Consider the following 7,486-nt stretch of genomic DNA (forward strand, 5'->3'; position numbering starts at 1 on the left):
ACAGGAGAGACAGAGAACCCATGTGAAGCACAAGCTTAAAGATCTCTGTAATGCTACCCATACCAATCACTTTTTAAGGAGTATAAAAGGTAGGTAATACTTCAGAGGCAAATAAAATTAGCTCAAGTTCTCTCAAACAGGATGGGCTGAATTGCAAAAACCATCTCCACAAAATGGGCTGACCCTTTTGATAAAGCTTTGCACCGTTTTTCCCTTAGTCAACAAAGCACTTGTATGGGAGACACTTCCACCAAAAATGGTCCAAGTATTAAAAGGCTCTTAAGATTAAGAACCTTTTCCTGCTTCCCTTGAGGTCAAAGGGAATTCTGCTGTCAACTTGAACAGGAATAGACCCCCATTATAGGACAAATTAGCATTCCCGCTTTGGGATTTAAAGTACTGTGGTGGCACATAAGGTAGCAGTTGCAATCAGAATAAGAGTCAAATAGCTCATATATATATCTCTAGTAAATAAGCATGATTAAAGTTACTCCCTGAATCACAAACAGATTTATTTGAGCTCTCTCTCACATGAAAACCAGTACAAATATATGTAGCGAGAGGAGGCTTGAAAGCGTGATCATCCCACAGTAAATACACGATGGTGGCCACGTCATCTCAGAGATCTATACTATCAATATCACAGTACATTTCCCACTGGATGATCATTCCACTGGGGTGACCCTTACTGTATCAAGGTCGATGTGCCCGAATAGCATATTCTCACCGTTCCTGACATGGAAGAAACAATTAAATAAGAGAAAAGCTAGTATTTTCCTGTTTGGTTCCAAAACTTTATTCTAATAAAATTTTATTCACTCACTAGACTGCAGTTGAGTCTGAGCCTTGAAGGGATTCCAATCCCTCCTTTTTTCCATTCTGAAAGAGGGAAAACTCTGTCAGAGGGACTCCCGATGACAACATAAACCCTCTTAAAAGGTAGGGGTGAGATCACTGTTTGATGAAGCCTTACTTCAAATATGGAGAGCCCAGCAAAGAATCAAATATCTTATTATAGGAGCAGATTACAAACTCCTCACTCATTAGTTTTTAATGGTTGACCTCTTTTGCCAGGCAATCTTCCCTGCTTCTAGCATAGGTCAAAGATCCCTGCTTCGGCCCACTCTACACAGAGGAAAGAGCAAATATTGCAAAGACAGGAGGCAGTATGTAAAGAGAGAAGAAGCTATACAGTAGCTTTCCAGGCCAGATGCCAGATACATATACAACCTCAACCGTTCCATGCGACTGGTATGCTTAAACAGATGGCAACAATTTAAGACCATTCTCACACTGCATTTGAACAGAATGAGAACATTTGTGTAACAAATTTGTTAATAAGAAAGACTGCTGTACGAAACAAGGATTCCTCCTAAGCCCTAACATTGTAGTCTATTGGCAGGGCTTAGATAGTGAGTACAACTACACAGCTTGGTTGTCTATGAGGTATGTGCAGTAAGCTCATTGGCTTTTAGGGCCTCGTGTTTATAAAGTGAGTACCTGTTTTGAGCTATAATTACCATGGTGTGTAAATTGTGCATCTATATATGCAAACAGTCTGCTATGCTTTTAACTGGCTGCTTATGTATGCAAATTAGGTGTGCAATTTTGTGAAAACTCTTATAAAATCAAGGGTTTTCTGATTCTCTGTTGTCTTGCACTTTGGATTGTTACATCCACTTTGCATTCATGTAAATAGCTACACTTGGTGCAGGGCAACAGTGAATTGAGCCCTTAGAGTCTATAGACAGCAAGTGCACTGATTTAACTAACTCATGATCTAAATCGCTTTAGTTAAGTCAGTGCAGTCCCCATGGGTAGATGCTCTCACACAGATTGTGGGGGAGGGGCAAATACTGATTTGGCCTAATTCAGTTCATAACTGAGTTTACAAGTACCTATCCAAAGGCTGATTTCACTAAATGGAATTAATTAGTGCAGTTTCTGTGTGCAGTCCTTAATTAGAGAGATCATCCCATTCTAGAAAAACTATATTAATTGATATCACACTTTAACACGACTATTTTAAAGGGTCAGTAGTTTGCCCTGTCCCTTTTGATAACTGATTAAAATATACATGTCTAGTAAACGCTGGGTGGCCCCCAGAATAAGTAATGGAATACTGAGAGTTTCCCAAAATATACCTGTTTGGTGGTTTGTGTGAAATCAGTTGTTAGTCCATTTCCTCAAACAGGTGTTCACATCACCAAAGCCATGCCAACTGGCATTGTATCTCGTTGGCATTTCACCCTTAGAGCCGGTCCTTCCAGATCAGAATTATGTCACCTAGCCAAATATGCTATATCGTTGACTGTACTGTGCCTGTGTTGAAGATAAAAGGCTCCTTCCCGTCTCACGATTATCATTTCAGCACCTTTCACAAGCACAAAGTTCACTTTACAAAACTGAAAATAAGGAAAAACAAAAAAACATTTTTTCAAAAGTTTTCTTTCTCAGCTAATCTTCCATTCTTATTCTGAGCTTGCAACGAGTGCACTGCTGAAACTTACAGTATAGACCATGCCAATTTCTAGACTAGTGGTTCTCAATCTGTTTCAGGAGATTCATGGAGATGCTTCTGTCACGATGGCAAAATGTTCATTGCTCTCCAAGAGGTAATGCCTCTAAATTGGAGCCAGCTGAGAATTCTTTGGGGGGGGGGGGTATCCAGAGCCTTTTTTCACTACCTAAACTGAAAAAAGCAACAATCTCCTTTCTGCCTGGCTGCTTGCCAGCTTTAAGTCTTGGTCAGATACTTCTTTGGTGAATAATCAATGGTAAACAGATCTGCAAACATTTAGGCCCTGATTCAGCAAGGTACTTAAGCATATGCCTGACTTAAAGCACAATTAGTCCCATTACATCAATGGGACCATAGAAGGGACCAGACCCTCAGGGGGACAAAACCAAGCAAAGTAATCTGAAGATATTAAAGTAATAGGAGCTGCAGGGAAGGAGGGGTTATTCAGAACAAATGCATGTAATTCCCCTCATCAGAGAAGAAACTAATGGTAGATTAAAAAAAGAAGGGGTGGAACACAACTAAACAGCTGCACTCGTATTCTTGGCTTGTTTCCTTAATATTGTCTTAATAGGTTTTCATGCCATCAATCAGTAGAACTGGATGGTGTGGAATCAAGGCTAGAGGGGGAAATGAGTCAATACGAAGCCTGATATCTTAACAACAGTTCGCAACTGTAGAAGACCCTCTGTTCTAAACAGTCATTTAATACAGGGAAAATAAAAATTTTATTAAAGTTAATGTTTAAAATCAAATTTACACAAGAGGGAAGATACTGTACATCTGGGGTCGGGCTTGGGTTATGGGGGATTGCAAGTATCAGTTACATGGTTCACGAGGTACATACACATCACATAACCAGCATAGATCCAGATTGGAGTGTGGGAGTTTTTATAGCTACATCTCCTTTAACTGTCCATTGCCAGATAGTGCCTGCTAAACCAACTGGCCACAATTTCTGTGTATAACGAGCATGGAGTGTGGCCTTCAGTGGTGGTTAAAGTTAGAGGCTGCTGAATGAGAGAGAGAGAGAGAGAGAGAGACAGAGACAAAATGGGTTTTAAATTGGGAGGGTGGGGGTGTTGAACTGCTTCCACACCAGGGCGTTGCACTGATTTAGCTCAACCATTTTTTCTACCAAGTTAGTTAAATCTGAAAAAGCTCAAGTTAGACAAATCCTAAGAGCTAGCCCAAAAATTTCTTGAACCACAGCTGAACTACAATATCAATCAGGGTCAGGAGAGGTGTAAAATGCCTGTACAGCCCTACTTACATTGTCCCTATCTGAAAAATGTGCCACTGTGACGTCTCACTAGAAATCATTTATATCGGTCTCTAAATATCTATAGAATAATTTTGGATTTCAGATTTTCCATCTATTTAGACTATGAACCAAATGACACAATTTTAGTGCTATTAAAATGGCTGTAGGCTACAGTTCTTGTTTACAAGGGATAGGATATCCATGTATGTGGTGCGGCAGTTGGTAGAATGGGTATTGTGCTGATGAGAGCGTAACAATGTTGAAAGTGTTCCAAACAACATGGTGTCAAGTATCAGAGGGGTAGCCGTGTTAGTCTGGATCTGTAAAAAGCAACAGAGAGTTCTGTGGCACCTTTAAGACTAACAGATGTATTGGAGCATAAGCTTTCGTGGGTGAATGCCACGAAAATCATGCATCCGACGAAGTGGGCATTCACCCACGAAAGCTTATGCTCCAATACATCTGTTAGTCTTAAAGGTGCCACAGAACTCTCTGTTGCTTCAAACAACGTGATTTTTTTAATGGGAGAATTAAAAGGTTAGCGAAATGAAACTTTACTAAGCATAACGAATGGGTTAACAAAAAGAAAACTGTCTGGTGGTCTGACTCCGAAGCGAGATGCTTTGGCATGTGGAAGTGTCAATTAAACAAGAATATGATGACTTTTGTGAACAGTATGTTCAACCCCATCTAAAGAAAATGCCAGTGACTGCAACTCAAGGAATCAGAGGTACGGGAACTCTCCAGCTTGAGCTGCGAAATCTTACCTAGAGGAATTTACAACATGTGGTTAAGGTCATCTGATCCATAGAGTGTCTGATGTTTATTGAGCTGAGTAGAGAAGGTTCTGAAATCACTTCCAAACCCTGAATCTGTCATGTGGCACACTAGGCCACCACCAAAGTCATCCCAAGCTGTTTACGTGGCCAGATACAATAATAAATAGCTAAAATGAGAGGGTAAATATAACAACAGTAAAAGCTGTTTTATCCGGCACTTCACCAACCAGAAAGCTCTATAACCTGGCATTTCTGATCTTCATTGAAATTCCGGTTTATAGGCTGGTTGGCGCGGGGCCGGCAGGGGGTTGGGACGCAGGAGGAGGTCCGGGCTCTGGGAGGAAGTTTGGGTGTGATACAGGGCTTGGGGCATGGGAGTGGGAATGGGGCAGAGGCTCTGGGAGGGAATTTGGGTGCGGGAGGCGGCTCCGGGCAGTGGGTAGGGGATGTGGGAGTGCAGGATCCGAGGGCTGCTCACCTTGGGCGGCTCCCCGCAAGCGGCGACCTGTCCCGGCTGCTCCTAGGTGGAGGTGCGGCAGGCAGCTCTGTGCGCTATCCCCGCCCCGAGAGCTAGCTCTGCAGCTCCCATTGACTGGGAACCGCGGCCAACGGGAGCTACGAGGGCAGCACCTGCAGACAGACGCAGTGTGCAGAGCCGCCTGCCACGCCTCTGCCTAGAAGCAGCCAGGACAGGTTGCCACTTGTGGGGAGCTGCCTGAGGTTAGCTCCCCCTGGATCTGGCACCCCACACCTCCTCCTGCCCCCCAACCCGCTGCCCCGAGCCCCCTCCCACACCCAAACTCCCTCCCAGAGCCCGCACCCTCACCCGTGCCCCGCATGCCCTCCCACAAACCCCAGCCTCGCACCCCCTCCGCACCCAAACTCCCACCCTCTTAGTTAACCAGCATTTTTCACTTACCGGGACCCCCCATTCCCCAACATGCCAGATAAAACAGCTTTTACTGTAGTTGGCAGCATCACTTCCTTGAAAAGAAAGCTGGTGGCCTCCACAGAAATTATTTTTGTTTTGTCCAAATTTGCCAGAGTCCCTCTAGCTCTGGGTCTGAAATGTTCAGTATAGCAGTGTCTAAAAGCCATGGAAGGACACAGCAGTTTCCTTTATTAATACTGTGCTATATGGACGACTTGTCCAACACACATAAACATACTTCCAATTCTGGGACATTACTGGAAGCAATACGAGAAGGGATAAATTCAGCATCTGAGCCCTGAGCTGGGGAAGAAATCTTGGCTGTACGTGCACTTGGGGTTGTTAGATCAGACTTATGAAGAGTGAAGTATGGCAATTTACTCTGACCTCTGCTTTATTTTCTCAAGCTAACTTCTCTTTTTCTCCTCCAGCCTTACAGTCATGGTTTTTACTAGTGAGTGATTTTGAGAAGATCAGAATCTATATTCCACAGTGCCCAGCCGTGTTCCTAGGAGCTGTGGTACTGGCCAATTTTCTAATGCCAGTAACTACTTTGTGGGATGAAATTAAAATGAACTTGAGAAACTAATGGTTGACATCCCATCCACAATCAAGATAAATCACTGTAGATTAAAGCAGTTAAGATTGATCTGAGCTCAGGACCTCATACCAAGCACTGCAACAATCTAGCAAGACCAAGGCTTGTAAAACAGTTGGGATTGCTGTTTTGCGGATGCAAGGTATTGTATAGGCATAGCCCATGCCATGAACTTGGCAGCAAGTTTGACCTAAATTCTGTGGCAAGGGGCTTGGAGTCCACAGCACTCCAGTGAAGCAGAATGGAAATTCAGACCGGTTTAAAAATTGGTATTTTACTAAATTGAATATGAAAATGAGTAATAAAATCAGTACAGTATCCCTTATGCTACAGTAACTCCTCACTTAAAGTCATCCCAGTTAATGCTGTTTCATTGCTGATCAATTAGAGAACACGCTCGTTTAAAATTGTGCAATGCTCCCTTATAACGTTTGGCAGCTGCCTGCTTTGTCCACTGCTTGCAGAAAGAGCAGCCTGTTGGAGCTAGCTGGTGGAGGCTTGGAACCAGGGTGGACCAGCAGCCCCCCTATCAGCTCCCCGCTCCCCTAAGATCCCTGTGTGGCAGCCACCCAGCAGGCTAGCAATTGCCGGGCAGTTCAGCTGCCCTTCCCCCCACTGCCATGTGCTGTTCCTGCCTTGGAGCTGCTCCGGGGAGCCTCCTGCTTGGTGTGCAGGGGCGGGGTGAGGGGGGGGGAGAGGAGGGCTAAAGTCAGGGTGTCCCCCTCCCCCCTGCTTACCCTATCTCCATAAAGCAGGGGGGGGACACGACAGGGCTCAGGACAGAGGGAGTTTGCTGGCAGCAGCTGCTTTCTCATCTTGCTGATCTATTTAAAAAGGCAATGTACTTAGAGTGGACTCACAATACTTAAAGGGGCAATGCGCACCTCTCTCTCTTTCTCACACAGGGTGTGTGTCTCTGTATCTGTCTACCATGCTGTCTCTCATCCCTCCATTTGTGCTGCCTTGTAGAGTGTGACGCTAATTAACAACAATCTGTTAACCCTTGAGGGCTCAGCCAACTGCTAGTTCATCATTTAGCAGAAAGGCATTCCCTGGGAAATATCCCACCCTCTTCCACCCTCGGACTCCACCACCTCAACCAAGCTTTCCAATCATCATTGCTGTGTACAGTATTAAATTGTTTGTTTAAAACTTATACTGTGTGTGTGTGTGTATATATATATATATATATATATGTCTTTTGTCTGATGAAAAAAATTTCACTGGAACCTAACCCCTCCCCCCTTTACATTAATTCTTATGGGGAAATTGGATTCACTTAACATAGTTTCGCTTAAAGTCGCATTTTTCAGGAACATAAGTGAGGAGTTACTGTACTTGAATTGATACTAAATGTAAGTAATGTTATGATTCCCCAAAATTGTACATTGTC

The 7,486-nt window shown here is 43.7% G+C and overlaps 1 long non-coding RNA gene across 1 annotated transcript; it reads left to right on the plus strand.

Moving 5' to 3' along the window:
- Positions 1–823: 823 nt before the first annotated feature.
- Positions 824–2,351, plus strand: LOC135973075 (uncharacterized). Its single transcript, XR_010589781.1, has 2 exons — positions 824–939; positions 1,075–2,351. It is a non-coding gene; the product is annotated as an uncharacterized LOC135973075 (long non-coding RNA).
- The last annotated feature ends 5,135 nt before the right edge of the window (positions 2,352–7,486 follow it).

This window comes from Chrysemys picta, chromosome 8 (genome assembly GCF_011386835.1).
Source record: "Chrysemys picta bellii isolate R12L10 chromosome 8, ASM1138683v2, whole genome shotgun sequence".
NCBI classification, from domain to species: domain Eukaryota; kingdom Metazoa; phylum Chordata; order Testudines; family Emydidae; genus Chrysemys; species Chrysemys picta.